Here is an 8,689-nt window from a genome sequence, read left to right as displayed (position 1 = left end):
AGCTGATCAAACGGCGAGCACGGCGGCTGACGTAATGTCTCGTTCCCGCCTCTCAGGGAACCGAGGTTACGATAATAACCGGAGACGTTCCCTTTCAAGGCGGTCACTTCGACATTACGTCATACTGACGCATATGGGAACTGTATAGAATCCCGCCGTGAACGCAGTGAAGATAAGCCCTGAACGGGGTCAAGCTACACTCCCACAAGAGACAACAGTTCTAAGCCAGCAGCGCCACTAGGAGCACTCAAACTGATAGGCAAAACTAGACCAAGAAACGTCTGCTCCGACCTTACCAAAGTTGCATATCCAATGCAATGAAGCGAAGGCTGCATTGGACAGGGCAGCACAACACCATAATCACTCGAGCACAAGAGTTAACACAGTTAACTGTGTTAGACGGCATTAGCGGTGACAGCTGCATAACCTTATAGCCATACACAGAGTTAACAATACATTGGAAACTACTGCGTAATGCGGAAACAGCTATGTAACATTATAGTCATAACACAGAGTTAGCAGCGATGGTAACTCTGCATGATGCAGACTACTGCACAGCTGGGGGTAACAGTTTCATGAGTACATTAATAAAACTCATCGAACCCACAACGCTATAGGCGGTGCATCAAACTTGAAACCCTGGCGAACGTGTTCTGAGAAGACAGCCAGCATACCTAAATCCCGTAGGCATTAAGCCAACATTGAAAAGCGTCGAATTCAGTGAGAAAGTCTCTGGATATAACAGCACGTCCCTAGTACCATCCACCAAGCACACAAACAGCTGTTTTTTACTACTGCCTAGTGATCCACGTACATCCGCAAAGCCCTTACAGGGCCAACAGCACTCTGAGCATCGGCATTGTGCGAGGCTGACGGCTCAGCAGATAAGGCGGGCAGGGATCAACCTGTGCTCTGAACGGTGTAAGCGACTTCGGAACATAGCTTGGTATCGGACGGAGGGTGACGCTGCAGTCACCAGGTCCGAGACAATGCAACATCATTCACTTAGAATGAGCGTAGGTCTCCAAAGTGCTTCGCTGGGGTGAGAGCAGGTGGTAAGGCCATCTCTTAGGGAGAGCTTTTCTCAGCACTTGTTAGTGTGAAGTGTCTTGCTCAACTATGGACCCAGCAGCAGACACACAAGAAGGTTCCACAGCTTGGGGCTGGGGTGCCAATCGTGCCGATTGCCTGTAGAAGCAGGACCTTCCTGAGGGGGATTGTCATGGGGGAGCCCCATAACTCTCTCAGCTCCGTGAACCGGGGATGATAGGCCAGTAAGGGGGTCACAAGGAAACTGACACTCCCTTGTAGAACATAGCCGATGTTCTATAGCCGATGTACAGAAGTGCAAATCAACACATAACCGTACACAGCGTCAGTTGCATCGCACAACAACTGTGAATACGTATAATCAGAATAGCCATTTGCACTGAAGGATACAGGGCAATGTACAACGGCATAAATCATAACACATACAGTGTGTAGAGTGTACATAAACACAACGTCAGTTGCATCACACGACAACTGTGAATACGCACTGCGTAGTAATCAGAATAGCCATTTGCACTGAAGGACACAGGGCAATATAATGGCATAAATCATTACACATAACAGTGTGTAGCATGTACGTAACAGCGTCAGTTGCATCGCGCAACAACTGTGAATACGTAGTAATCAGAATAGCAATTTGCACTGAAGGACACAGGGCAATATATAATGGCATAAATCATTACACATAACAGTGTGTAGCATGTACGTAACACAGCGTCAGTTGCATCGCGCAACAACTGTGAATACGTACTGCGTAGTAATCAGAATAGCCATTTGCACTGAAGGATACAGTGCAATATACAACGGCAAAAATCATACACATAACAGTGTGTAGTGCGTACGTAACACAGCGTCAGTTGCATTGCGCAATAACTGTGAATACGTACTGCGTAGTAGTCGGAATAGCCATTTGCACTGAAAAATACAGGGCAATATATAATGGCATAAATCCTAACACATAACAGTGTGTAGTGTGTACGTAACAGCGTCAGTTGTCAGTGATGCGCACAACAACTGTGAATACGTAGTAATCAGAATAGCCATTTGCACTGAAGGATACAGGAACAGGGCAATATATAATGGCATAAATCATACACATAACAGTGTGTAGTGTGTACGTAATGCACAGTTGTTGTGCATCACACAACAACAGTGAATACGTATCAGAATAGCCAGTTGCACTGAAGGATACAGGGCAATATCATGGCATAAGCATAACACACACATATCAGTGTACATAAACACAGCGTCAGTGGCATCGCACAACAACTGTGAATACATAGTTGAATCAGAATAGCCAGTTGCACTGAAGGATACAGGGCAATTTATAGCGGCATAAATCTTGAACACATATCAGTGAGCGGTGTGTACTGTAGTGGCAATTTTTCATTAAACAATCATCAACTGCGTAAGAGACACTCTGAAATTCAAATGATCATTAAAAAAGTATTTTATTCTTGCAAGAAGGCCCAGTTGCCACACAGAAGTCATTAGTACAGTCTGTGGAACAAGTGCGACGAAGGGAGGGAGGGCAGAGGAGCCTTTATAGTACCTTCAAGGTCTTCTGCTCACAGGCCCTTATCTAAACAAGGGAAGGTTTCTCTGCTAGCGACCTAATCCTGCTGAGTTTATTCCTACAAACTCAGAAGTCCCAAATGGGACCACCTCTGATCCCAAGGGGTCAGAGGTTCCCTTTTCAGCTGTCTCCCCCTTTGTCTCACAGTGTTCACATTAATCATTATATTGAAAAATCAGGAGCACACCTAGAGTGTGAAAATTAAAATTCCCATTACAATCCCCCCTTTTTATCATTCATTGATAACTGATCAATCAAAACACATCATACTAATACTACAACTCTGATCACTCTTCTTAAACTTGCAGGAACAGAAAAAGATTAAAATGAAATAAGCTTAGGCTGTTTTGTAAGGATAGGCCCTTAATTTTATAGCAAGCAAGTAAAGGTTTATATAAGGCCGGGCTAGGTGGATAAGCACTGTTATCGCACCCCCAACACAAGGTCGGACCCTCAGTCACCTCAATATAAACAAGAAATAGTATAGATTATATTTAGAAAGAAAAACATCATTAGGAAAAGATAAAAGTAAGATAAAAGTCCCTCATTTCAAACTCTGTCCTTGTACGCCACCTCGTAACACGGATGGCTACTGTTTTTAACCCTCTTTACACATTATCATCGTCCTTAGAAAGAAAGAATTTAGAAAGTAAGAAAATAAGAAATTGAAAAACACCCCCCTTTTTACCACATTACTGTAGCTTCCACCGTCTGCCTAATTTTGTTCATCCTTGGGATAGGCTGTCATTTCACATTTCAAATCATTAGATTTATATCAATACTAAGCCCTAGTTTGATTCAATCAAATAAAATCATCAAAAACCGTCACAAAACAAATTATTCTGCTAAACTTAAACCATTAGTTGGTCCACACCCTCCTCCAGGTGTGTTGATCATCTCGTTCGCCCCATGAACATTCCGTCTTCACCAGGGTGACTCTTTGCTAGCACGTCCTTGATCCCTCACTGCCCTCCGCGTCGGCGCGTGGGGTTGCTGAGGTTGGTTGGTGTAGTCTAAGGTGAGAGGCGTGGACCCAGGTGTCACCCTCTCCGTACCGATCCTTACGGGATTTTCCCTCAGATCCCGACTGCACCTCCACTGGAATCAACCATTTGCTGTCTGCTGTCTGCTGTCACCTGTGAATGCAGACCCTAGCTATTTTGTTAGTGACCGCTTGTCTAGCCGGTCGTCCCTTTTAATGTGACCTGTGGAATCAACTTTGCTCATGTCAACAAAACAATATTTATACATTTGGAACAGAATCAGTTCTGTTTGACGAAATCACAATCCATCGTGACATTCTGCAAAAGGAAAAAATTTAAGTTATGCGCTGCGCAAGGTGTGGCCTTTCATTCTGCCCTGTATCAAAAGTCTGCATGCTCTGTAAAGAAAAACAAATGTCGAGGTTATTGTCAGATAGTAAAGTACGTAGTTTCTTTTGTCTGCTGTGCTGCCGCGGCCTTCGCTGCCGCATCTGCCCTGGCGTTTCCTGTTGAAACGGTCCTTGTTATAAGCACTTACAGACAGCAAATTTTGTTAGGGAGAAGAACGACTTCTTGCAGGGCTTTTACCCAGTTAAACCCAGTGTCCTCCCAACATTTATCGTCCCACCTGTGCGACTGCATTCATCAAATTTGAACCCCTTGGTATGGCAATTGTTACCATCCCCCTTTTGATGCATGATCTAAACTCGTGCATCAATTTAACAATAGTGTTTGGGTAAACAAAGTTTTCAACTAACCCAAATGTTGTCCTTCAACCAAATTTCCCCCCAGACATCTTTCTCTGCCTCTGAAACAAAACATTATGTAAGCCACAATCTCATCTTCTTATCTAATAATTTGAAGGGCACTGGCCCTGAGTCTCACTGCTTTTCAGGCCTGTTATTTGGTCTCTTAAGTCAGTCATCTACAAACATTTCCCAATGTCAAAGTCATCAATTGTTTCTATCAGGTCAGGTCGTGGTGTACAGACTTGGTCAGTATCAGTCAAACAACATTCTCCTCCCTTTGTTCACAATAATCTACAGAGCTTGATGACCAAATTTCTTTCAAATTTGTCATTTACCTTAACCCATCTGTAATGATAAAACTCTCGTTCCAGAGGTTAATGACACATACATAGACACTATTCAGACTTACCAAGACCTAGTCCATTCACCCTCAAACACACACACACATACCTGACTATAAATCACTCATATTTTCATATTCACATCTTTTTCTAAAAAGATTAACGTTTATAATAAGATTTTAAACTTCTCATTTTCCTGTAGCTTTTATCTAATTTTACATGGTCTCTTAACCAGTTTCAAAGCACGTTTGTTCATTATTCATTTTCTCTTAGAAAAGTCAGCTGGGTTGTTTTGGTTCATTATCATTATTTTGCTTCAGCTTGCTTTAGCAGGCCGATAACAGAAAGACAGACAGAGTACCCTTCCTCCACTCAGAGTCTCTCTCACTATACACAAATAATCTTTTCAACAGCCTCCTAAGACTGTAATTTAGACAAAATGTAATAATAAATTAATTTTAATAACCTTTGAACATTTACCTTTGTTATCCAGACTTTTTCTTGAATCTACAAATGCTGTCTTCATCTTTAGCCACCAACATGTCTAATGACCTTCAGGAGTTAAAACCATCTTACAGGCATATTATTTCAATATCAACACTTCTATAATTTTCCCTTGCCCATAAGGCAACCAGCATCGTGTTCCTGACATAAATTAAGTTTTGTTACTGTCTCCACAACAAATAATGACAATCACCTCATGGTCTCAGCTGGCTCTTGAAAGCCCATTCCCATCAGCTTTTTATCTATAATCTTCATCAGGGTGTTGTCCCCTGGCATAGTTTCAAACACTTGTCATAAAAAACAAGCCATACAATTGATGCGGTTTTCTGGTGAGTGGTATTAGAGGGACTCACATTTTCTGGGTCCTCACAGCTCCATCTCCCCTTAATGATTTAAGGATGCTGCCGGCCACACAGTCATCCGTTCCACTCCCATACCCATCTCACATAACACACCTCCATTCAGGAGATGCCCAGTGTTTGTTACGTGACCCTCTGTCTTAGGTTGACCTCTGGCCCTAGAGAATCTTACCCGTCTTTGAGTGATATCACTTCGTGCACACTGGTAACCGCTCTTCCCCATAACAGAATCTTTGACCATTTTCTTCAACCTAATCAGTTGTTTTCTGGAGCTTAAGGAAGGCACATTCAAGAGTCACCAGAGCACTCTGGACTGCCTAATAGTGTTTACACAGGGAGACAGGTTAATAACAGCAGTATTTAATCACTTAAATCTTTTAAACATCTTCAGATCAGCAAAATTGCAATAGAGATTATACTCAGAGAATTTCACAACGTCCATTCAGTGTACTGTTACATCTGTAGCCGGAGCCATCGGCCCTGTATCATGGTGGAAGCTAAGATCAGACAAAGAAGTTACTGGGCCTAAAATAAACTAGTCAAAACGTAACCTTCTATCATTTAAGGTCATTATTATTTTTAAAAAACTTCTTTAAAGTCATTCAGTTTTACTTTTAAAACATATGCCCTCTAAATATAAAATCCTGTAACATTATTTCTTTTAACATCTCCATGTCTATGATTTTTCAGCTGAAACACTGTGCTTTACACAGGCTCAGATAACAGCTTTTATCTGACTTTGAATGAGAGAGACTCTGAGGCATTTAGGACTGGTACAGTGCACTCTCATAAACTTCTAAAATCAAACTTTATCTACCATGTAATTTCTGGCATCTTTGCCAGAAATTACATGCGGTTTCAAATAAACATCATTTTTATATTTGTCTTTTGCCTACATCAGGGAATTTAGACATTACAAATTTCCTCTCAGATCGTGTCTCTGTCGCACTGGACGTCTCAGCCACAGCACACACCAGATTCCGATAAGCAAACTGTTTCCAATCACAAGCTTATCTTTTGAAAGCAAAACATTAGCTCCTAGTTCTTTCATGGTCAACTATTCCTCCACGTTCAAAACACTAACAAGCTGTTTGTTTAATCAGATGCCTTTCTACATATTTTACATTTATCAACTATTAATCCAGTAATACTGCTTCTACTTATTTGATCACATTTCATCTCAATTTTAGTTGTCAAGTTCTCAATTACTTCAATGTATTTTTCTAGGAGTTTATCAATCTGCAGTTAGGATTCACACTAACTTTGAGGAGGTTAGCACTCTCCGCTTGTGATGCATTTTATTACAAGTTGTGATACAACTCGTTAGATTTGTCTCTCTATATCATCTAAAACCTTATCAAAGCGTTTCATTCAAAACACTATCATCCTTTTAGTTACCGGTACTTTTAAAATATTTTGCAACTCATTTGTTGGAGTCATCTGTAATTTTACATCAACCTGTATTCATCAATTCACTAGCTCTTTCCTTCAAAAGGATTCCCTTAAGACTTAAATCTTTCAACCTTCTTTTAACCTTCAATCTTCTTACGACTTCCATCTATCAACTTTCCTTTAACTTTCTTTTCTCCCTTATTTACTTGCACGTTCTTTTCACTTACTTTAGCACTGCGTTCACATTCTTAGTTCTTTCTCAGACAAAAACTTTAATATCGTCATTTAAATACTGTTCTACTTTCAAACCCACATTAATACACGTCACTTTCACGTTATCACTTTCTTTTCTGAGTGTCCATTTACAATTACGGGCTAAATGGCCCTGCTGACCACAATTGAAACACTCTCTTTGCCTATAGTTTGATTATTGAGCTTTCAAACGGCTCCAACTTACTGCACACCCTTGAAGCAGTGTGTCCCGATCAGGAATGTAAACAGATCCACTGATAAGCAGTTCTCTGTATTCTTTTACAGTCCACCAGTGGCGGATTCAATCACAATAGCCAATCATAATCTTCATCATTATCATTGGCAGCACATTAATTTTCATAAACTGCACAGAAAATCATTCAACATATTCTAAGGGGTTTTCACTAAACATTTTCTTTTTTTAACTTCACATTTCTTTGAAGTCAAAGCTTCAGAGCACAGCTGCTTACAGCGTTTGCTCTCTCCTGTCTCACTGTTTGTTTCAGGACTCTTAAAAACATCATTATTTTACCACTAAAATATAATTGTTCCCCATTCTGCTTAATAAAACTTTTGTTCATTCCTCTTTATGTCACTTAATTTGACTTTTCCATAATTTATGCCCTTTTTCCCATGACGTTTTTTCATTGCACAGTATACTGGTGTGCAATATTTACTGTTAGATGCTCCCATGATGGCTGTTTTCTTTCTTTCACTACGGCCTGTGGCTTTTCAATTTTCAGCGCGCTTTAACCAACTTTTCACCCAAAGTCAGAAGGGTTGAAATTAATTCCCGCTTACTCTCAATATCTTTCTCTGGAATTCAGTTTCGGCCTGGAAATCTCTTGACCCGGAGGTCTTTATTTCCTGCCCTACTTAAAAACTTCGTTCCAGTGATCAATTATTTCAGCTCCTTGAATTAATTTCTATAACGAGTACTCGGCTTCGGTCTGGACAATATCTTGACCTTTTGTGGTCTCAATTTCCGTCCCCTATTTAAAAGCCTCCCCTTCCTCGTACCACAGCTTTAGTTTCAGTATTCAAATACAGCCATTATGGTCCACCATAACATTTTCTTTTCAAAAGAAATTCTTTTCAAATCCCCAAAAGTAAATGAATTTACTGTCTCTTACCAGAGATTTTTCTGTCGCCACTTGGGTTCTTTTTTTAGTTCCCTCTGGAAGTCCTCCCGGGCCTGAAGCGGCTGGTTCTCCTTCTCTCAATATTTTTCGAGGTGAGACTGAAGCCTGTTGCTTTCAGGGCGTTTTCCCTCCACCGTCCACTGATCAGACCCGGAAAGCCCTCAAGGAAAACTCATCCCATACTCTGACACCAAAATTGTAGTGGCAATTTTTCATTAAACAATCATCAACTGCGTAAGAGACACTCTGAAATTCAAATGATCATTAAAAAAGTATTTTATTCTTGCAAGAAGGCCCAGTTGCCACACAGAAGTCATTAGTACAGTCTGTGGAACAAGTGC

Source organism: Rutilus rutilus (genome assembly GCF_951802725.1).
Source record: "Rutilus rutilus genome assembly, chromosome: 19".
NCBI lineage: Eukaryota > Metazoa > Chordata > Actinopteri > Cypriniformes > Leuciscidae > Rutilus > Rutilus rutilus.
This window is presented reverse-complemented; position numbering follows the sequence as displayed.